The 25,666-nt window shown below is 36.9% G+C and overlaps 1 protein-coding gene across 1 annotated transcript in view; it reads left to right on the top strand.

Annotated features, from left to right (window-relative positions):
• Positions 1-1,823: 1,823 nt before the first annotated feature.
• LOC133632924 (cAMP-specific 3',5'-cyclic phosphodiesterase 4D) overlaps positions 1,824-25,666 on the top strand; it is a 69,843-nt gene continuing 46,000 nt past the window's right edge. The window contains exons 1-2 of the mRNA XM_062025756.1: positions 1,824-2,070; positions 18,144-18,240. The gene's annotated coding sequence lies outside the window, so the exon portion shown is untranslated. The remainder of the gene's footprint in view (positions 2,071-18,143; positions 18,241-25,666) is intronic.

The following is a 25,666-nucleotide window of genomic DNA, read 5'->3' on the forward strand; positions in this document are numbered from 1 at the left end:
AAATCTTTCATCCTCGCTCAAATTAATGGGGAAATTGTCGCTTTCTCGGTCCGAATCTCTCTCACTTCATGCGGCCATCATTGTAAACAATAGGGAACTTTGCGTATATGTTCAACTGACTACGTCACGCTACTTCCGGTAGGGGCAAGCCTTTTTTTTTATCAGATACCAAAAGTTGCAATCTTTATCGTCGTTGTTCTATACTAAATCCTTTCAGCAAAAATATGGCAATATCGCGAAATGATCAAGTATGACACATAGAATAGATCTGCTATCCCCGTTTAAATAAAAACAATTCATTTCAGTAGGCCTTTAAAATACATGATGAAAGAAAAAAAAAGAAGAAATTAAAATTGGTATACATCACACTATTAAGTGCTTTTCGAGATATACACCATTATAATTAAAACAAAAACATAATTTACATTAATAATATATATATTTTTTAATCCCCAGTAACCACAGCTAAATGTAAAAATAAATTAATACAACTAATTATGTGCTTTTTTTGGGATACACACAACTAAAATAAAATGAAAAACATAATTTAAATTATTTACATTTTGTGAAAAGCTCCAGCAAACACCTGCATGAGTAAAACAACAACAACAACAAAACACCACACATGATGTGCTGTTCAAAATACAGCAAAATAACAAAAACTGAAAAGCATGGTTTGAAAAAATAAATATTTTTTCAAATCTCTGGCAACCACCCGCATAAGCAAAAATGAAGATAATACAACACATTATGTGCTTTTCTAGATTATCCAAAAAATATTTATAAACTAAAAATATCATTGAAAACAAATACAATCCAGCAACCACCGACAAAAATGACAAAAAAACAACAAAAAAATGATTACAAAAACCATTTGAGTGATTTTGTGTACACTCAAAATAAAATTAAGGCTAAAAACACAATACAAATAATTAAATACATATTTTATAGTTTTAAAAAATAAAAACATGCATAGGTCACAATATATATTTGGCTTATCCATAGATATATTTAAATAAAAACATTAACATTCCCGAGCACGGCCACCGCTGCTGCTCACTGCTCCCCTCATGCATGTGATTTGATGAACGTGGAGCTATTTCAGCTACCATACTCAGCCAAAGCTCTCAACATAATGCCATGTTGTTGTACACTACTGCAACCACAATACACACATTGTCAAATGAATACCTCTTTGACGGTGTCTTATAAAAAACAACAACACACTTATTACCTTAAAGTCTGGTGCATTATAGAGTTGCACAGTTAAAACTTGCACATTTCTTGCACATTAATTTACTTGTAATCAGCTTCACTCAAGACCATATTTAAAAAAGCCTTTTTTTTAATTTATTTTTTTAGATCTATGCATACTAGTTCTAGCTATTAGGCTGTTCTAGTTTTTATTTTTTTAAATTTTTATTATCTTTTTATTTTTATTTTTTTTAATACACTATGGCACTTTGAGGTTGTTTGCTCAATGTAAAGTGCCTTTTACAAATAAAATGTATTATTATTATTATTATTATTATTATTATTATTATTATTATTATTATTATTATTATTATTATTATATTAAGATATGTTCCATCAATTACTGCATTGGCAGTAATTGATGTGTTTAAAAGTGTCATTTGACTGTAGTGGGCCATGACTTGTGTAAAAATTAGCTTTTATTTCACAATACAATGGATATTAGGTGAGATTTTTTTTGTTTCTATTAACTTAGAGTAAAGTTTTGCTTTTTAGTGTGGTTTATACCACATGAGCCGACCGGAAGTTGTTGAATAGCTCTCTGCTGATACCTGCCGGACGGACCGAGTAGTGCACGTTTAAGCATAACCTGGAAACACGGCGTCAGGATTTAGCATTTTACTCTGATCGTTTTAAATCATCACAAAATTATAGCAGGATTTAAACGGTGTCAATCCGCCATTTTCAGTATATTTGTAGCTGTTAGTTGACCGACATTAGAGCTCTAATTCTTAGCAAACATGTTAGCACAAAGTCAGTTTACTCTCATGGGACACGAACAGAACGAGCCAAAAAGTCACATAAAGTCTGGAAACCGTAAGTAAAACCATCATAAACCCACACAATTGACATGGCAGTGTCATACTAAAGCAGTCTTAAAACTAGACCCCTTAATGAGCAGGTTGGTCCGCCATATTGGATGTGGCTTCAAGCCCCAACAATGTTGTCTTTCTCGTGTGCTGTCTTCATGTTTCCTCACCATAATTGTTGTTTAAGTTCAAGTTTAACTGACACGACAATTATTTGTTTATTATTAGGGTTAAGCGCAATAAGTGTTCAACTTCAGCCTAAACCAGGGGTGTCCAAAGTACGGCCCGGGGGCAATTTGCGCCCCGCAGGTAATTTTTTAACGGCCCCACGGCACATTCTAAAAATACGATTAAATAAATAAAAAACATAAAAAGTGGTATAAAAGAGCAAACAGGTGTCAAGAAAATGTTGCAATGTTTACTCTAATGACACAAAGCTGCCATGCAGGCTGTTGTTTCCTTTAAAAAATAATAATGAATCAAAATCAATGTCATTATGAATTATTGACCTATTAAAGGCTCCAACTACGTCACATTAAATATTCCACTTTGAGATATTTTTTTGGGAAAATGTTGCATATTTTGTGTTTGCCATATAAAAAACAAAGTTGTTTTTTTTCTAAAGAAGGGCCTAAAAAGAACAAACAAAACATAAACAACAATAAAAGTTATAACTGACGGTTGGATCTGAAGTTGATCTCAAGACGATTGTGTTTAAAGTAAAGAGTAAAACATTTTTAATTTTTATTTTTAATGAGTAGGACCCTTTTGGGTCCCCAAAAATTTTAGTGGGATTTTTTGTGTGTGTCATTGCTCAAAAAATAATAATTAATTCAAATCAATGTTGTTATGTGTTTACATTTTTAAGGCTCCAATTATTAGATAATCTCAAATATTCCACTTTAAAATTTTGTTGGGGGAAACTATTGCATATTTTGTGTTTTTTCCATAACAAAACAGGGTTTTCTTTGACAAAAAGGGCATACAACTTAAATCTTTAAAAACTTTATATTGACAGATAGACCTAATGTTGATCTAGAGATTTAAACCTTGAATACCGGTAATAATAATACAAAATAATGACACATTTTAAATATTTTGTTGACCAAAATCCTTTGGGGTCCCTCGGATCAAGCCTGAGTGGAGGCCTAAATGTATATTTTTTTATACATATATTGTATTGGTTGAAATAAAAAATATCAAAATGGCCCCCGCTTGCTTTGATTTTTCAGTGTGCGGCGCTGAGTGGAAAAAGTTTGGACACCCCTGGCCTAAACCCTTTTGGTCTTCAACATTTTCAATTTATGAATGTACAACTGTTTGTTTATGTAAAACTGTTTGTTTATTTTGTTGACCACTGACCGAAGAACTAATCACCTAAACTAAACTAAACTAAACTAAACTAAACTAAACATGACAATTATAATATTCAGTCTTCCCTTAAGACAGGGGTCGGCAACCCAAAACGTTGAAAGAGCCATATTGGACCAATAATACAAAAAACAAATCTGTCTGTAAAGCCGTATATAAGTCTTATAATGAAGGCAACACATGACGTAAGTGTCTATATTCAATCAATCAATCAATTAATCAAAGTTTATTTATATAGCCCTAAATCACGAGTGTCTCAAAGGGCTGCACAAGCCACAACGACATCCTCGGCTCAGATCCCACATCAGGGCAAGGAAAAACTCAACCCAATGGGATACAATGAGAAACCTTGGAGGGAACCGCAGATGTGGGGAGCTCCTTCCCCCCCTGGCAGATCAACTGGTCTAAAAGGGGGGTCTATTTAAAATTAAAGCCCGGGGGCCACATGCGGCCCGTTAAGCTTTTCAATCTGGCCCGCCGGACATTCCCAAATATTATTTTTAGATCTTTAAGATGGAAACTGTAGCTGCCATTATGATGTGCAGTGATGTTTTCTAATGACCATAAGTCTTGAACTATACAAAGTATTTCAATTAGGGACGTCCGATAATGGCTTTTTGCCGATATCCGATATTCCGATATTGTCCAACTCTTAATTACCGATACCGATATCAACCGATACCGATATCAACTGATACCGATACATACAGTCGTGGAATTAACACATTATTATGCCTAATTTGGACAACCAGGTATGGTAAAGATAAGGTCCTTTTTAAAAAAATTAATAAAACAAAATAAGATAAATAAATTAAAAACATTTTCTTGAATAAAAAAGAAATTAAAACAATATAAAAACAGTTACATAGAAACTAGTAATGAATGAAAATGAGTAAAATTAACTGTTAAAGGTTAGTACTATTAGTGGACCAGCAGCACGCACAATCATGTGTGCTTACGGACTGTATCCCTTGCAGACTGTATTGATATATATTGATATATAATGTAGGAACCAGAATATTAATAACAGAAAGAAACAACCCTTTTGTGTGAATGAGTGTGAATGAGTGGAGGGAGGTTTTTTGGGTTGATGTACTAATTGTAAGTGTATCTTGTGTTTTTTATGTTGATTTAATAAAAAAACCAAAAAACAAACCAGAAAAAAAACAGATACCGATAATAAAAAGAACGATACCGATAATTTCCGATATTACATTTTAAAGCATCTCTAATTTCAATGGTTGGAATCTGCGCTTTTGCAGGATATTTTAGTGACTAGTGTTGTCCTGATACCAATATTATTTCGATACTTTTCGGTACTTTTCGATACTTTTCTAAATAAAGGGGACCAGAAAAAAATTGCATTATTGGCTTTATTTTAACAAAAAATCTTAGGGTGTGGCGGACCGGTACTTTTCAGCGGCAGTATGGTACTGAATATGATTCATTAGTATTGCGGTATTATACTAATACCCGTATACCGTACAACCCTACTATATACTATGGTGATCTACGTCACAGCAGGTCAGACGAGGCACCAAGCAGTGTGGGTGGGGAGCGTTTCCACAGAGTGTTTCCAGAGCCTGAAATGCGGGTGTCAGGGACAGACGCGGAAGGAGATTTTTACAAGAAAGTTCTAAAGCTTAGTGATATATATTTTTTTACCCTTCACGTTCATATTTCGCTGTGTTTGTTGCATTTTTGTTGCATTTGGCTTGATTGTAAAAATTTGTCGATTGAGAGGGGGTGTGACGTTCATATGTTCTCAATATTCAGGGTTTTATCCTTCATAGAAAAAAATTAAATTCCATTCCGTTTTTAAGGCGGTCTGTCACAACATTTTTAGCATTCAATCAGACTTTATTGTGAGGTTTTGTATTAGTTTTCCTAAAAATAGATATACCGGCCCCCAGACACATTTTTTTCCTCTTAATTTGGCCCCCGAGTCAAAATTGCCCAGGCCTGATTTAAAGGCTAGCGTATACAAATTAGTTTTAAGATGAGACTTAAATGCTTCTACTGAGGTAGCATCTCTAACTGTTACCGGGAGGGCATTCCATAGTACTGGAGCCCGAATAGAAAACGCTCTATAGCCCGCAGACTTTTTTGGGGCTCTGGGAATCACAAATAAGCCGGAGTTCTTTGAACGCAGATTTCTTGCGGGGACATATGGTACAATACAATCAGCAAGATAGGATGCAGCTAGACCATGTAGTATTTTATACGTAAGTAGTAAAACCTTGAAGTCGCATCTGTCCGGATCAGGTTTTTGTTATGTTCTGTTAGTTTTGGACTCTTTTAGTTCCTGTTTGACACCTGAGTTTGGTTTGGTTGCCATAGCTACTTATTATTTTCACCTGCCTCTGGTCAGTGGTCCCACGCTCAGCTGCGGTCAACCACTAATCAGAGAGCTATTTAGTCACCTTGCTCTCCACGCTCAGTCTGGCGTCAATTGTTTGCCTCATGCCTTGCCACGTAAATCGTGTATGTTTCGTGCCCTAAGTTTTTGCCTTTGCTTCCGCGTGCGATAGGCACGCTTGCCTTTGTTTTGTTAGTTGGATAATTAAATCATGTTTTTACCTGCACGCCTTGTCCAGAGTAGTCCGTTTGCATCCCGGGGAAACAAACCTCGCAGCAAGCTGCGACCCCCCGTACGTGACAGCATCTTAGGTGCACAGGAATATATATATATATATATATATATATATATATATATATATATATATATATATATATATACACACACACAGTATAGGCGTAATATGATCAAACTTCCTTGTTCTTGTCAAAAGTCTAGCAGCCGCATTTTGTACCAACTGTAATCTTTTAATGCTAGACATAAATCAAATCAAATCAACTTTATTTATAAAGCACATTTAAAATTTACCACAGGGGTAGCCAAAGTGCTGTACAATTGGCAGGTTAAAAGATAATACGAGTACCGAGCAAACACAACACAACTCAAACAGATCACGATAAAAAATAAATAAATAAATAAAATAAATATAACATAAAAACAGGTTCACAGCAGGTGTATTATGGGGCGCCATTGCAGGATGGATATCACTCAGTGTTAAAAGCCATGGAATAAAAGTATGTTTTTAAGAGAGATTTAAAAACAGGAAGAGAGAAGGCTTGTCCAACACTCAGAGGTAGGTCGTTCCAGAGCTTGGGAGCAGCAGCGGCGAAAGCTCTGTCACCTCTAAGCTTCAGCCTTGTGTCACGGACCGTCCGTAGCAGCTGATCGGCTGATCTTAGGGATCGGGTGGGGCAGTAAGGCTGAAGGAGGTCGGAGAGATATGTTGGCGCGAGGTTGTTTAGACATTTAATAACAAATAATAGGGAGGCCCAAAAATAATACGTTACAGTAATCGAGACGAGACGTAACTAACGCATAAATAATGATCTCAGCGGCGCTGGTGGACAAAATGTAACACATTTTAGCGATATTACAGAGATGAAAGAAGGCCGTTTTAGTAACACTCTTAATGTGTGACTCAAACGAGAGAGTTGGGTCAAAGATAATACCCAGATTCTTTACCGAGTCGCCTTGTGTAATTGTTTGGTTGTCAAATGTTAAGGTGGTATTTATTAAATAGGTGTCGGTGTCTAGCGGGACCGATAGTCAGCATTTCCGTTTTCTTAGCGTTGAGTTGCAAAAAATTAGCGGACATCCATTGGGCGACCGAGTGGATCTAGTTAATAGTGTGAGAGTCCAGTCCATAGTGCGGCCAGCAGGGGATCATCTTGAGTGGGTTGAGGTGGGCGGGGTTTGGGGGGAGGGGGGTTTGGTAGTAGCTGGGGGTGTATATTGTAGCGTCCTGGAAGAGTTAGTGCTGCAAGGGGTTCTGGGTATTTGTTCTGTTGTGTTTATGTTGTGTTACGGTGCGGATGTTCTCCCGAAATGTGTTTGTCATTCTTGTTTGGTGCGGGTTCACAGTGTGGCGCATATTTGTAACAGTGTTAAAGTTGTTTATACGGCTACCCTCAGTGTGACCTGTATGGCTGTTGACCAAGTACGCATTGCATTCACTTATGTGTGTGTAAAAGCCGTATATGTTATGTGACTGGGCCGGCACGCTGTTTGTATGGAGGAAAAGCGGATGTAGCGGTTGTAGAGGACGCTAAAGTCAGTGCCTTTAATGTTGTCCGGGTGGAAATCGGGAGAAATTCGGGAGAATGGTTGCCTGAAATTCGGGAGTCTACCGGGAATATCGGGAGGTTGAAACCAATACCGATAATTTCCGATATTACATGCAAGGCATACTTGGTCAACAGCCATACAGGTCACACTGAGGGTGACCGTATAAACAACTTTAACACTGTTACAAATATGCGCCACTCTGTGAACCCACACCAAACAAGAATGACAAACACATTTTGGGAGAACATCCGCACCGTAACACAACACAAACACAACAGAACAAATACCCAGAACCCCTTGCAGTACTAACTCTTCCAGGACGCTACAATATAAACCCCCCGCTACCCCCTAAACCACACACACCTCAACCCCGCCCACCTCAACCTCCTCATGCTCTCTCAGGGAGAGCATGTCCCAAATTCCAAGCTGCTGTTTTGAGGCATGTTAAAACAAATAATGCACTTTGTGACTTCAATAATAAATATGGCAGTGCCACGTTGGACTTTTTTTCCATAACTTGAGTTGATTTATTTTGGAAAACCTTGTTACATTGTTTAATGCATCCAGCGGGGCATCACAACAAAATTAGGCATAATAATGTGTTAATTCCACGACTGTATATATCGGTATCGGTTGATATCGGAATCGGTAATTAAGAGTTGGACAAAATCGGAATATCGGATATCGGCAAAAAAGCCATTACCGGACATCTCTATTCCCTAGTATTGTGTGAACCCTTACAGTCGTTCAAAATTAATCATCAATACCTCAACACAATCAGGATGCTTCATATTCTGCGATTTCTTCCCTCCAGTTAAAAACAGAATTCTAATAACACCTCCCAACGGGGCGAGTGATTTTCTAAATTGTCTGTAATTCTGCACTGGGAGTCATTTCCTTGTCGTTATTAATGTGCAGTGTTAGATTTCACACAATTTCCACCAACTCCTCGCTTGTGATGAGCCCAATTTCACAGCCCGAAAAGCAAACAATAATAAAGTGTGTGAGTCATATAAGATGGAAGACCCTCTGGGAAGGGGTGTGTGGGTGTGTGAGCTCATTTACATATTAAGTATGTTTAACTTATTGTATTTCATCGCCAGGCCGCTTGGATGTGAAATTGCTTCTGGGCGCTACAAAGGCCTGGTCACATGACAACAAAGTGACACATGGATGGTTATACAACCTTAATCCCACCTGTACCAAGTGACAGCAATTTTTTTTTTCCAGGGGGCAGTTTCTGGTGCAGGACTCTCTCTCTTTCTTCCTTTCTCTCTGTGTGATTGTGTTACATGAGGCGACGGCCCCTCAGAGCTTTGATTGCTTCTGATTCATGTGGATCGTGCTCTGAGGGATGTGGAAAGGACAGGACAAGGTTGTGCTAACCCGAGTCACTGAGGATTTGCTCTTCTGCATTAAACATCATCCAAGCCATATTTGGACTCATCTTCTATACCCTTTTTTAAAATAAATCCAAAGCATGTCCACTTGGGGGAGCCACTGCTTCATTGGATCATGCTTATGGGGCACAGTGACATTTCTTCTGTCAATAATCATCTACACTAACAGGAAATTATTATTTTTGTGGAATGATTGTCTCCAGTTGGCCTAATAGGAAAGGAAATTGGACTAATTGGATGATATTTGGAAAGACCTTAGGGAGCATCACAGAAGTGACAGAGAGTCAAGCACTCTGCTGTTTGTTTTTCAGAAGCTATTGCAACATTTCTTGTTTTAGAGCAGTGGTTCTTAACCTGAGTTCGATCGAACCCTAGGGGTTCGGTGAGTCGGCCTCAGGGGTTCGGCGGAGGTCAAAACACACCCAACTCATCGTGTAAATAAAAACTTCTCCCTATCGGCGTATTACGGATACGGCAACAGCTAGAAGTCAGACTGATTTGCAGGTGTGTAATTTGTTGTGAGTTTCTGCACTGTGTTGGTTTTGTTGTTTGAACAAGGTGATGTTCATGCATGGTTCATTTTTTGCACCAGTAAAAAAACATGGTAACACTTTAGTATGGGGAACATATTCACCATTGCTTATTAACATGCAAATTAGTAACATATTGTCTCTTAACTAGTCATTATTAAGTACTTATTAATGCCTTATTCGGCATGGCCTTATTATAACCCTAACCCTCTAACCCTGGCTCTAACCCTAACCCTAACCAACTAACTCTAAATTAAATCTTTGTTACTTAGAATATGTTCCCCTAGTGTCCAAAAAACTCTAAATTAAATATTTGTTACTTAGAATAGTGTTACTTAGAAAAGTGTTACCAAAAACATATAACTTTGGCTTGAATTTGAAATTTTTTTAAATTTATTTTTCACTAAAGAAGGGTTCGGTGAATGCGCATATGAACCTGGTGGGGTTCGGTACCTCCAACAAGGTTAAGAACCACTGTTTTAGAGCCTCAAACAACAGCAGTGCTCTGCTGTTTTTAAATCCCCTACTGCACAAACAGAAGTCAAAGATCCTCTATTTGGGTTAGGTTCAAGCTCACATATGTAATTGTGCTTTTTTGTGTGTGTATTCCAGCAAAGAATGAAAATGTGACGATAGCAATACAACCAGACATTGTCGACATATACAGTTGTCCTCATAAGTTTACATACCCTGGGAGTATTTATGATTTCTTGGCCATTCTTCAGAGAATATGAATGATAACACAAAAACCTTTCTTCCACTCATGCTTAATGGTTGTGTGAAGCTATTTATTGGCAAACAACTGTGTTTACTCTTTTTAAATCAAAATGACAAAAGAAAGTACCCAAATGACCCTGATCAAAAGTTTACATACCCCAGTGACTTTGATCTGATAACGTGCACAAAAGTTGACACAAACAGGTTTGAATGGCTAATCAAGGTTCCAATCCTCACCTGTGACCTGTTTGTTTGTAATTAATGTGTGTGTGAATAAAAGGTCAGTGAGTTTCTGGGCTTCTGACAGACCATTGCATCTTTCATCCAGTGCTGCACAGATGTTTCTGGATTCTGAGTCATGGGGAAGGCAAAATAATTGTCAAAGGATCTACGGGAAAAGGTAATTGAACTGCATAAAGCAGGAAAGGGGTATAAAAAGATATCCAAGGAATTGGGAATGCCAATCAGCAGTGTTCAAACGCTGATTAAGAAGTGTAAAATGAGGGATTCAGGTAGACCAGCAAAGATTTCAGCCACAACTGCCAGGAAAATTGTTCGAGATGCAAAGAAAAATCCACAAATAACTTCAGCTGAAATACAGGACTATCTGAAAAATTGTGGTGTGGCTGTTTCAAGATGCACAATAAGGAGGCACTTGAAGAAAAATGGGATGCATGGTCGAGTTGCCAGAAGAAAGCCATCACTCCAAATGACTTTGTTCCAGAAGTTTTGAGGCTTGTCTCTGTGCTGTTTGGCGTAATGTAAGCGGGATACTTTGTGACATTTGCGCAGAAATGTCTTTCTTCTGGCGACTCGACCATTCAGCCCATTTTTCTTCAAGTGCCTCCTTATTGTGCATCTTGATTTGGGTACTTTCTTGTGTCATTTTGATTTAAAAAGAGTAAACACAGTTGTTTGCCAATAAATAGCTTCACACAACCATTAAGCATGAGTGGAAGAAAGGTTTTTGTGTTATCATTCATATTCTCTGAAGAATGGCCAAGAAATCAAATTCTCCCAGGATATGTAAACTTATGAGCACGACTGTAGGGTAGGAAAGGGTTGGTATGCATGCTCAGTCCAACATGAGCAACATACGTCAGTTAGCGTTATTTTTGATATTCAGTAACTCAGTTACTGTTACTACATGATGCGTTACTGCGTTATTTTACGTTACTTTTAATGTAGTATAAAGTGTGTTTTATCGGAGCGCTGCAGTGTCGTAGTTCTGATTCTTCTTGTGTCACAAACCGGAGAAGAGAGACCTGCGCTCTGTGTGTGTGTGAGTGTGAGTGTGTGGAGGTGGAGGAGAAGGGGGGGGGCGTGTCTGATCATGGCGGAGCCAGAAGTCGAGTTTGTTAACATGGAGATATTTTCACTACTTTTCTTTTGTCGAGCACAAAGAAAATAACATTTTAGTTAAATGTAAATTGTGCTTTGGATCAAAGATCCCATCTACTGCCCAAGACAGCAATTCAAATCTGCTGAAACAAGCTACATAAGCAACATGCTTCGACGTAGCTAGTAAAGAGAGACAGAAACTCCGATGCCACTTTCCCGCCACCACTTAAGGATTAACTCTGCCTCTGCTCATCATTCAGCACTGAAGGTACACACTCTGTCAAGCAATGTTCCCTCTAATTTTTCATGTGTGAGCAAACGCAAAAACTCCCTGAGCATTCAGTGGAGCCCATGTGAGCAACATCAGACGTGCACACTGTGGCTACACCAGCAGCACACCTGTCCCAAACCTGACTAAATAACAAGTTTAATCTCCATCCATCCATCCATCCATTTCTACCGCTTGTCCCTTTCGGGGTCGCTGGAGCCTATCTCAGCTGCATTCGGGCGGAAGGCGGGGTACACCCTGGACAAGTCCCCACCCATCGCAGCTAGGGCCAACACAGATAGACAGACAACATTCTCTTATTATTATAATCAAATGACAGCAGTCATTTCCTTTTCTAATATAAGTGTTTAGGCCCACTTACAATGACAATAACAAAAAATGTTGTTTTTCATGAACTGTGTACTTGTATTGTTTGTCTGGGTGGAGGTCCTGCTTTGGAAATAATTTGTACCCCTTTCAGACATTGCATTTAGTTCCCATTAAAACATTGACATGTTGCACAATGAGATGTAAGCAGGGGATCATGTGTACATTCCTGCAACTTCCTGTTTGTAAAAAATATATTTTTATTAGTATTTATTTAATATACTAACAGCATTTCATGATTAATATTTATAAATTAAGATTCCTAATAAATGACACTAGAATAAGCACACATTTGATTGGTAAATCATAGAGTAACGACCTGGAATGACACTCTATGTGTGGTGTTGGAGTTGTCCGACTTTTTGTGTGGCTGTAAACGCATCACTGGCTAAGTGCCATATGTGCATGTGTTGGCGCAAGTGAGAAAGCGAGCGGCTGCTGTTGATCTAACAAAGTTGCTTTTGGTCTGGTTTGTACTGCAGAAAATGACCAGTTTTGCTAGATATCATTTTTTTACTAATGTTTTGGTGATGTGTTTATGGCCGACAATAAACAGTTTTGCTCAGTAAAGTGATGGATTGAATTCATGTCCTCAAAGCGTCTCGACAGACGTTACAATATTTGAACAATGATGACGAAAACTGTTTTCTCTGTCGTGTCGTGTCGAAAATTGTTATGCGCTTATTTTTTTATTTGATTTTGTGCGTGGCATAGATTTGCCGTGCGCAGAGGACGCTTGAGCAGTGCGCAATTGCACAGGCGCGCACCTTAGAGGGAACATTGCTGTCAATTATCTTATATATTCTTTCATTCTAGACTTTTAGAGTGTTTGATTATCACATCACTCTAAATGTATAGACTATAAAGTTCACAAACATAAAGAGGGATTCTAGTGGGCCAGACCAATCTTTCCTTATCTCAAAACTAAAACTGGGGAAATGTGTAGAGTGTTCTGGGCTTCAGACATGATTTTGTGTCAGAATTCTTTGAGGAAAAAATGCCTGGTTAGGCTTTGTGTATGTAGTGTGTGCCTTCCTTGCTTTACAGCTATGTTGTTATTATGCTGTTTGTTACTTATGTTGCAGCTATTTAAAATAGTTTTGTCGATTTGTTCTGGCCAGAAACAAATTGGCCTTTGTAACATATCTTTGTCTTTGTGTGTTGTATGTAGAGCACATTGCTTAGCAGAGTTCAGTGATGCAAATGCATGTCAAGTTGATCAACACATTGTATTATTCTCCAGTGCAATAACAGTACTGAAATGAAGGCTAAAGGGCATTAATGGGAGCTTTAAAAAAAATGAAGAAAAAAATAAATAACTAAATAGTTACTTTTTAAAGTAACGCATTACTTTTTGGTGTAAGTAACTGAGTTAGTAACTGAGTTACTTTTGAAATGAAGTAACTAGTAACTATAACTAGTTACTGGTTTTCAGTAACTAACCCAACACTGTTGATAAGTAAAAACAAGTGTCTGATTATCTGGATTGTATTATTATGCACTGGAACCAATCAGGATGATTAAGTAATATATAATAATTATATTATTATCCTTAGTTATTATTTGTATGTATTTTTTTAAAATTTTTATTAATTTATAATTATTTGCTAAATTGGTATTATTATTATTATTTTTAGTATAATATAAACATAATATAACAACACCAAAATTAACAATGACAGTCATATATATAAATAAACCAATCAAATTTTTTTTGTATATATTCTTAGTAGATCCTACCTACTACACAAAATGTTGAAATTGTATTAGATTTGACAGATTATTATTATTACTATTACTATTAATGATTATTTTTCATATTATTATTATTATTTTATTATTATATACTTGTATTTTAACAACAACAAAAATAACAATAACAGTCATATTGATAAATAAACCAATTAATAATGTCTCGTATATATTTGTACATTTACTTACTAGATCCTACCTACTACACAAAATGTTGAAATTGTATTAGATTTGACAGGATATGACAAGCGGTAGAAAAATGGATGGATGGATTTGTTATTATTGAAATTAATGATTATTTTTCTTATTGTAAATAAATACTATTATATACTTGTATTATAACAACAAACCTGATAATGATAGTCATATTTATAAATAAACCAATCAATCCTTTTTCGTAAATATATTCTTATTTTTTCCTTAGTAGGCTGTGCCTACAACACAGTCTGTTCAATTGTATTAGATTTGACAGGATATTTAATTGAATATTATTAAAATGATTACCATTGCTCTTATTAGTTATCCTTTTAAATAATTAAATATTGATAAAAAACTAAATAATAATTATCTTCATATTCATAAATGAATAAATCACACATTTTCTTATCCATCCATCCATCCATTTTCTACCGCTTGTCTCTTTTTGTATGAAATCTTAATTATTCTTAGTAGACCCAACTTAAAACACTGAATATTCAAACTGTATCCGATTTGACATTTCAGTAATATATATATATATATATATATATATATATATATATATATATATATATATAAAAATTCTAAAAATAATATAGATGTTTTTTCCAAGTATTTATTAAATGCATGAATTCCTATTAAACATTGATAAAAAACAAAAACCAAAAACATTTATTTATATATATATATATATATATATATATATATATATATATATATATATATATATATATATATATATATATATATATATATATATATATATATATATATATATATATATATATATATATATATACGAAAAGAAGTAACTTTTTAGCAAAAAAAACAATCAACTGTGTTACTGTGAAATAAATACTGGATAAAATACTGCATACTGGACAGTGCAGGTAAAGTTTCCTATATTCCTGTTATTTCTTGTAAGGGAATTACAACTTAAAAGTAAATGTTGAATAAAGTTCCCCGACCCGGCCATACAGTTAGCTGTACGCCTCCCTGGCGTCGCCGATCACGAACAGCGTCCCAGGTGTATATATATATATATATATATACAGAAATTATGTACACAGGAAGTTGAAAGCTACAAAGAAACAAAAAAAACATATGCTGATAAAACTTCTAGATTTGTGGTAGTTAAACAAGTCTTAATCCCGCTATCATCCAACTCCTATGTGTTGCCATCCATCCATCCATTTTCTACCGCTTGTCCCTTGCCATCTACTGTATATTCCCATTTACTTACATTTCAAAATGCATGCATAAATGCCTGCCAGCTATCAGCAGGTCTGTAAAGCCTAACAAGTAAAGTTTACACTCAGATGGAAATCAACCCCCTGTGGTCGTTGCTGCAGGCACACAGTCTGCCGCTTCCTCTGATCCTTCACACACACCAAAAAGCACCCTATCAACACTCGCTCTATGCTTAGATGTTCCAACATTGCCATGACACACTAAGATCCAGTATCTGTATCAAAGATTGTGACCTTACAAAGATGATAATGCTCATTTTTGACTGACACTGTCAGAGTAGTAGCTTTTGCACTGTTTTCGGCCAAAATCGACCAGAGCTGCATCTCAGTGAGTGCTATTGGTATATTGTTCCATCCATCCATCCATTTTCTACCGCTTGTCCCTTTCGGGGTCGCTGGAGCCTATCTCAGCTACATTCGGGCGGTAGACGGGGTATTGTTGTACTTTTTATTACCAATCCCAAATAAATCTCAGAGGTTCCACAGTTCTTGTTGTCCAAAGTCTAGCCTTATTTCTGGAAAGCCCACAGTTCAAAAGTGTTTTGGTAAGCCCTACTTGAAACTTGCTTTTTTGTGTGTCTGCGGCTGTAATGCTAATGAGCTGTTTGCAGTGCTGTTGTGCACTTTATTCACTATTTTAGGACACAAACATGAGCAACGTTAGCTCAGCTATGTGAGTTAGAGCAGTGGTTCTCAAAAGGGGGTACCTGGGTGTCCCAATCTGGTCTTGACTGAGGGACGGCGTGGCGAAGTTGGGAGAGTGGCCGTGCCAGCAATCTGAGGGTTACTGGTTCAATCCCCACCTTCTACCATCCTAGTCACGTCCGTTGTGTCCTTGGGCAAGACACTTCACCCTTGCTCCTGATGGGTCCTGGTTAGCGCCTTGCATGGCAGCTCCCGCCATCAGTGTGTGAATGGGTGAATGTGGAAATACTGTCAAAGCGCTTTGGGCTCCTTAAAAAGGGGTAGAAAAGCGCTATACATGTACAACCATTTACCATTTGATATCGAATATTGGTTCGATATCAGCCAAAAACAAGTATCCTATTATATGGGCTTGCATCTAAAATATCCAATATGAGCACTCTGATTCAAGCAGTCCTGTAGTGCAGTGGTCCCCAACCACCAGGCCGCGGCCCGGTACCGGTCCATGGACCGATTGGTACCGGGCCGCGGCCGTACAAGAAGTTAAAAAAAATAATAAATAAAAACTTTTTTAAATTTATTTTTATTTTATTTTTTTTCCAAAATTAAATCAACATAAAAAAACACAATATATACATTATACATCAATATAAATCAATACAGTCTGCAGGGATACAGTCCGTAAGCACAAATGATTGTATTTCTTTATGACCAAAAAAAAACAAAAAACTTTTTTTTTTTACTAATTTTCAAGCATTGACCGGTCCGCAAGTACAAAAAGGTTGGGGACCACTGCTGTAGTGTGTTTACTTGTGCAAAGCTCAAGAGTCTAAATGTCCTTCAATAAGCAAAGTTGATATTTTCTTGTAATTTAGGAAATAATTTACAATAGGTAAACATGGTAGGCTATAGGCTAATACCGTGGTCACCAACCTGCGGCTCTAGAGCCACATGCGGCTCTTTGGCGGCGCCCTGGTGGCTCCATGGAGCTTTTTCAAAAATGTATGGAAATGGAAAAAGAAATGGGGTGAATAAATATATTTTTTGTTGTCATATTGTTTCTTTAGGAGGACAAACATGATTGTTAGAAAGCCCACTGTTTAATATGTTTGTGTTTATGCTTCACTGATGAGAGTATTTGGCGAGCGCCGTTTTGTCCTACTAATTTCAGCGGCCCTTGAACTCACCGTTGTGTGGACTGTGACTCAACAGCTTGTTTACATGTACAACGTGTTCTATGCCACTCCTTGTTCATCTCATTTTGTCCACCAAACGTTGTATGCTGTGCGTGAATGCACAAAGGCGAGCTTTGCTGATGTTATTGACTTGTTGGAGTGCCAAACAGGCATATTTGGTCACTGCATGAGTGCAAGCTAATCGATAATAACATGCTATTTAGGCTAGCTTTATGTACATATTCCATCATTATGCCTCCTTTGTAGGTATATTTAAACTCATTTAATTTTCTTTACTTATATCCTGCGAATGCGGAGAAGAGGACCACACGATGCAACACTGCCTTGTCTGTCCTCTGCTACCCAACCAGTGCAGCGTAAAAGATCTCGCAGAGTTCAATGACAATGCAAAAGACTGTGTAAAGAAATGGGAAACTGTCATAAAACCACATGCTTCAAAGACACGAAAAGAAGAAGATCTTTATTATAATGCTACTTGAAGTTGACCTTTATTTTATGTGCAGTTTTTGTTGAGGCTACTTTGCTAAAAATGACTGAAAACCACTGAGCTAGAAAAGAAAAACTGTATGACAAGATATTTGTCAGAGATCTGGGAAGTGCAGGGAAGCATTTGTTTTTGAAAAGCTGTTCTGTGGGAAGGAGTGGGCAGTTGACGCAGGGTGGGCTCATCTGGGTCACAGGTGTTATGGTAATTCCCTTCATGACGTCATGAAAAAGCGGCGCTTCAGAAGCCAGCATTTGAGCATTTTTTCTCCCCCCCCCACATGTTTGGTGCTTATACAAATAATAACGTAGAACATCCCATTTGCGAGGGACTGTGTGACTGTATTCCAGTGTCACATGACTTGTTACTCAGCCTAAAAATTGTATTTGTGTCCTAGAAACCGCTTGAACACTCCTTCCGAGCCAGTTCACATGGATGCAGAAGAGTAGCCTGTGAGATTTTGCCATTCCTACGCTGCAAAAACTGAAATCTAAGTAAGATTAAATATCTCAAATAAGGGTGATATTTGCTTATTTTCTGTCTGATAAGATAATTATTCTCACTAAGCAGATTTTATGTTAGTGTTTTACTTGTTTTAAGGGTTTTGGTGCTAAATGATCTCAGTAAGATATTACAGCTTGTTGCTGAGATGTTATGACCTATATTGAGTAAAACATGCTTGAAACTAGAATATCAACCGTTGCAAAGCTGTGTCATCAACACTCACAAGTATAAAACTACTTTTTTAAAGTAATAATTTCTTATTTCAAGCATGTAAAAAAAAATCAAGACTTTGACACAATTGTGTCTCATAATTAAAACAGATGACAGCCAAATGGACTTTGCTGTTTTATTTTCAATGAAACAATAGAAAACATGTACTCATATAGTAGTACAGTTGGCACAGTACAGTAAACTGACAGTTAATATTTAAACATTTAACATGTGACATTTCTAACAAATTTGAACAGAAATAGTTCATGCACATTCAGATGAATTCTTCAAAATTACAATAAAAATGTTTTGGGGCGGGGGCCGGGCTGTATATATGCGCAATAATTGACTGAAAGCGCACGCACTTGGCGCGATGATGTCATGTTATCGATGGAAAAATGCATTTTTAGACCATATGATTTGCCTGACCCCGAGAGTAACAAGAACAATAATCAAGAACAATAAATTAGTTTTTAGTATAAGTTTGCTGGTTTCAAGAAATGTAATGCCGAGCGCATATCATTATGTCAAGATAATGGCACTAGCATTTACTTAATTTAAGAATATTTTTCAACATATTGAGCAAAAAGGTCTCTTTTTTTTTTTTCTATCAAGAAAAGTGCACTTGTTATTGGTGAGAATATACTTATTTTAAGGCATTTTTGGGTTCATTGAAGTTAGCAAATTTGACTTGTTTTGGAAAATCTTGACAAGCCAAATTTTCTTGTTCTATTGGCAGATAATTTTGCTTAGTTCAAATAAAATACCCCTAATTTTTGTAATTTTTAGGGACCGCACGTCCCATTGTCAAAGGAATCCCAAAGGGAGTCCTTTTGCATTGGGATGAAAGGACCTATTGTTATTGTAAGGTTTTATTAGGGTCCGCATGTACCCTGTATAATTATTATTTTTCCGCAGCTTTGCGCACTACTTTGACCCCCTTAACATGCTTCAAAACTCACCAAATTTGACACACAGATAAAAAAACGCGAACAAAACTCTTTAGTCAAAAAACCAAACCCCAAAACTCAAAATTGCGCTCTAGCGCCCCCTAGGAAGAAAACTGCCTGTAACTCCCAGTACGAATGTCGTAGAGACATGAAACAAAAACCTCTATGTAGGTCTCACTTAGACCTACATTTCATAATTTGACATCCTCGGGCAAAAACCAACAGGAAGTTGCCAATTTCCCCTTCAAGACAAAAATTTCCTAAAAACACTCATTTTTGCCTCTTATTGTAATTTGACCCCCTTAAAATACTTCAAAACTCACCAAACTTTTCACACACATCAGGACTGGTGAAAATTGCGATCTAATAAAAAAAACGAACCCCAAAACTCAAAATTGCGCTCAAAACAGAGACAAAACTGCTCCCCAGAGGAAAACACAGACAAAACTGATTGTAACTTCCGGTAGGAACGTCTTAGAGACATGAAACAAAAACCTCTATATAGGTCTCACCTATACCTACATTTCATTCTTTGACATCTTTCAGCAATAATCAACAGGAAGTTTGCAATCTCCCCTTCAAAACTAAATTTTTCTAAAAAGCGGTCACCAAACATCAAACATTATCTCCTCTGAGCGCGTTTGTCGTTTCGGCTTCAAACTACTACAAAAGAGAGATTGAACCCTTCTGATTAAAAGTTGACGAAAGAGTTTTGATAAGTGCTACGGTTTAGATTTTACGAGCCTTCAAAGAAAAGAACCACTGTGCCGCAGCACCTAGGAAAAAAACACAGACACAACTTCCTGTAACTCCCAGTACGAATATCGTAGAGACATGAAAGAAAAACCTCTATGTAGGTCTGACTTAGAGCTAGATTTCATACACTGACATCCTTCAGCAAAAATCAGCAGGAAGTTGGCAACCACCCCTTCAAAACAAAAGTTTCATAAAAGCACTAATTTTTGCCTCTTTGAGCTGTAATTTGACCCCCTTAAAATACTTCAAAACTCACCAAACTTTTTACACACATCAGGACTGGCGGAAATTGCGATCTAATAAAAAACCGAACCCCAAAACTAAAAATTGCGCTCTAGCGCCTCCTAGGAATAATACACAGACAAAACTGCTCCTCGGAGGAAAACACAGACAAAACTGCTTGTAACTTCCAGTAGGAACGTCTTAGAGACATGAAACATGTATGTAGGTCTCACTTAGACCTACATTTCATAGATTGACATCCTTCAGCAACTAGCACCTGCCAAATATGCGGGCCCGACCAACGCTGCTTGCAGCTTTAATTTTTCTTGTTTTTGAACACTGACTTTTTGCAGTGTAAATGTTTGCCTCCATCCTCCACCACTACAAGGTGAACGATACTGGCTCCACTTTTTTTTTTTCCGGATTAATTTGGAGCGCTTTCAAGGCTTAGACGATAGACATGATACACTCTCCGAGGGCGTACCCGGGAGTGCTGAGTTCCTCGTCTATAGGGGATTGTTTTGTGTGAAAGTTATTTTTGTGAATGACTTCTTATGCTCGTAAGGTTTGCCGGAGTTCCTGACAGATGCAAAATGTCAACCACTGCGCTGCACTTTGAGGCGAGGGTGTTCATTAGCATCTCTCAGCATTGACATTCTCCGCCATGGGCTACAGAGGAGAGAGCGGCTGCAGACTGCTGATAGATAGGAATTAGCTCCTTTTTTTTAACCACACTCTCGACTAACTCAAAGGAACCGACAAGGATCGCAACAACAATAGTGTGTGGGATTTGTCTTGTCGAGCATAACTTGGAAGTTTATCATGTTTTTGTTGCCTTATTTAGACGCACGCATATTTATTGTGTCAATGAATGCTGCGTGAGTCACAACTGTGCATAGCTAAGCCAAGGCACAAAGTATGAAGAGCAAGGTTTGGCATGAATAATTAATAGCAAATTCATACTTTTTTGTACGTATTCAGTCCCCAGTGACTCGTCTTCTACTAAATTAGTCATTTGTCCGATGTTTTATCTTTTATGCCGTCTTCACCTGCACTGCAAGGGAAAATATTAATTGAATTGAATTTGTTTTCCTTTGAAAAATATATTGTACAATTGTATTCGCATAATGCATTATATAATAATACAATATTAATATACATACACCGTTTACATAAATATATATACTGTCTTGAGTTTCCAATCATTTCTACAATTCTTATTTTTTTGTGATAGAGTGATTGGAGTAGATACTTGTTGGTCACAAAAACTTTCATGAAGTTTGGTTCTTTTATGAATTTATTATGTGTCTACTGAAAATGTGAGCAAATCTGCTGGGTCAAAAGTATACATACAGAAATGTTAATATTTGGTTACATGTCCCTTGGCAAGTTTCACTGCAATAAGGCGCTTTTGGTAGCCATCCACAAGCTTCTGGCAAGCTTCTGGTTGAATTTTTGACCACTCCTCTTGACAAAATTGGTGCAGTTCAGCTAAATGTGTTGGTTTTCTGACATGGACTTGTTTCTTCAGCATTGTCCACACATAGGACTTTGGGAAGGCCATTCTAAAACCTTAATTCTAGCCTGATTTAGCCATTCCTTTACCACTTTTGACGTGTGTTTGGGGTCATTGTCCTGTTGGAACACCCAACTGCGCCCAAGACCCAAACTCCGGGCTGATGATTTTAGGTTGTCCTGAAGAATTTGGAGGTAATCCTCCTTTTTCATTGTCCCATTTACTCTCTGTAAAGCGCCACTTCCATTGGCAGCACAACAGGCCCAAAGCATAATACTACCACCACCATGCTTGACGGTAGGTCTGGTGTTCCTGGGATTAAAGGCCTCACCTTTTCTCCTCCAAACATATTGCTGGGTATTGTGGCCAAACAGCTCAATTTTTGTTTCATCTGACCACAAAACTTTCCTCCAGAAGGTCTTATCTTCGTCCATGTGATGTCAGATCGCGACTGTATACAGTACAGGCCAAAAGTTTGGACACACCTTCTTCTTATTCAATGCGTTTTCTTTATTTTCATGACTATTTACATTGTAGATTGTCACTGAAGGCATCAAAACTATGAATGAACACATGTGGAGTTATGTACTTAACAAAAAAGGGTGAAACAACTGAAAACATGTTTTATATTCTAGTTTCTTCAAATTAGCCACCCGTTTCTCTGATTACTGCTTTGCACACTCTTGGCATTCTCTCGACGAGCTTCAAGCACACCAGTGAAGTGAAAACCATTTCAGGTGACTACCTCTTGAAGCTCATCAAGAGAATGCCAAGAGTGTGCAAAAAAGTAATCAGAGCAAAGGGTGGCTATTTTGAAGAAACTAGGGACAAGCGGTAGAAAATGGATGGATGGATAGAATATAAAACATGTTTTCAGTTATTTCACTTTTTGTGTTAAGTTCATAACTGTGTTCATTCATAGTTTTGATGCCTTCAGTGACAATCTTCAATGTAAAAGTCATGAAAATAATGAAAACGCATTGAATGAGAAGGTGTGTCCAAACTTTTGGCCTGTACTGTATATATATATATATATATATATATATATATATATATATATATATATATATATATATATATATATATATATATATATATACATATATATATATATATATATATATATATATATATATATATATATATATATATATATATATATATATATATATATATATATATATATATATATATGTATATGTATGTATGTATGTATGTATGTATGTATATTAGGGGTGTAACAATAAACAGTATTAATGATTACCGCGGTAAAACTCCCAATGGTTAGTATTACCGTTTTAAATTAATTAAAAAACTGGGATTGATAACTGCACTTTGATAAACTCACGGACTGAAACAACATACATACCCCAATCTAAACTTATATAAGCACAATGCTGTCTGAGCAACTAAGCTATTGATTTATGCAAATTGCGCTGACAGGCTGTGCTCTCTTAGAACAGAGTGATTGTTCTATACTCAAAGGAATACCAGTGCGTTCAAGGAGCGCTGAACAGTGTGCGATGCTTCAACGCCTCTCCAGAACACGCAGCATAAGAAACGCAAAACATGCAAAATAGTGAGCTTTATAGTTTATTTGAAAGCAAAAAAAAACTTGTTCAAAAGATTTCAGTACTTTTTGAGCACACTCAACAATACCGCGTTAATAATGATAAACGTGATCATTTTGGTCACAATAACTATGATATACTATTTTCATGTATATACGTATATATATATATATATATATATATATATATATATATATATATATATATATATATATATATATATATATATATATATATATATATATATATATATATATATATATATACCGCATGCATTTTTGGCTTAAATAAGGCGTTAAATCAATTAACTGATAAACAATGCAAAACTACTATGATCTTTTAGAAAACTTTAACAAATAAAAACAAAAAATCCTACTAAATTCTTGTACTATTTCAACGTTTTTCCTTGTAAATTACGATTCAAATCTGAAAGAAATTGCCACTTTATCCCTATAATATTACAACCTTTTTGTTGTTGTTAGTTGTATTTCTTTCTCATAACCCTAGGCCTTTTCCCTAAAAAATGTAAACTTAATTTCAATATCAAAACATATTATTATTTATCATTAAAACATATTATTGATGTTTTACAGCTTTTTGTCAAATAATTCTGAATATCTTTGTATTTACAGTAAAAACAATATCCTCGATATATACTCGATAGATCATAACCAGTTATCCTCTTTCCTTTGATCTTCTCTCCCTGTGTGGTAATTACCTTGCCGGGCTGTCACTCCGCATCTATTTAGCGGCGCTGGGTCCGAGTTAAAGTTCTGCAGTGGAGAGGGTCTTGCTCATTGCTTATTGGAAGCGCATCAAAGTGTTGCTGACAGGGTCAGAGTGAGGTTCCCATGTTGTAAATGGCAAGCGACATCCAGGCTTCTGTAAATTACCTTTAAAATGCATGGGTAGATGCATTATTCAGGAACTCTTACCTATATTCACAGAGAAATGGAGGGCAGAGGAAGTTGCATGTTGGATGTTTCCACAAGATATGAGTGGGTCCACGTCAATCAAGTCATGCTACATCTGGGTTTTTTTTCTGTCTTTTTTCTTTTGCTTATGCCAATCTCAACACTTTCCACTCAGTGACTTGTGTGGGACAGAAAAAAGACAAAAAGGCAGAGAAGCAGGTGTAGGCTAGATGGGTTATTAGGCCAGGTAAACACAAAAGGGTTGTGTAACTCTCTTTGTTAATTCACTGACCTTTACCTTTTACAGCACTAATGCATTCTAATAGGCCAGTGGATCCTAGTGTGACCCCCGCAACACACACATGCATTATACACACACAGGGTTGTCAAGGAGTTTACAGCATTCGTGTCTGCAAACATCGTGCTGATCTTCTACTGGAAAACACTGATAAACAGCTTGTGAAAAACCTATAGTACAATACTGCATTAAAATGGCACAGATGTTATCATTTTTAGTGCTTCCATAGCGAGTCTACTAACAGATAAAAGTTCGATTGGTAACACTAACACTAAAATTGGCCCTAGTGTGTGAATGTGAGTGTGAATGTTGTCTATCTGTGTTGGCCCTGCGATGAGGTGGCGACTTGTCCAGGGTGTACCCCGCCTACCGCCTGAATGCAGCTGAGATAGGCTCCAGCGACCCCAAAAGGGACAAGCGGTAGAAAATGGATGGATGGATGGATGGATACATTAAGTTGTATTAAAAAAGCTAACAGTGGAGGATGCATGTGCAAGTACGAGCCAGTCAAACGTCTTTTCGTGTCTTTCTCGCCATTTCCGGGTCCTAAATAGCTGTCAAAGTGTACCAACTTGTCGGATTACCTTCTCAGACTTCTTCTGTCCAAGTGAGTGGCATGATTTGTAATCGACAATAAACGTCCAGGGAGCAAGGAAGTGAGAAAGCAGCAGACCACTCGATAAAGTAAACATGGGCACACACAGTAGTGATCACGGTGCCGCTAGAAATTGTTAGTCTGCGTTAGCGCTTATAATAACAATATCACTAATACTTGGTTAATATTCAAGTCACCAAATGTAAATGGAGTATTGTTGGCGGGTTTTGAATTTTATGGGTGAAATAGAGAACCTCCCTTTGGTTCAGCTGTAAACAGACATTTAATATTTAGAATGCATAAAATCAATCCGTCGTCATGTCTCTCATAATGATTGTAAATGTTGTCAAATGTGTGTATATTTATATGTGTATATATGCATAT

Source organism: Entelurus aequoreus, linkage group LG17 (genome assembly GCF_033978785.1).
Source record: "Entelurus aequoreus isolate RoL-2023_Sb linkage group LG17, RoL_Eaeq_v1.1, whole genome shotgun sequence".
NCBI classification, from domain to species: Eukaryota; Metazoa; Chordata; class Actinopteri; order Syngnathiformes; family Syngnathidae; genus Entelurus; species Entelurus aequoreus.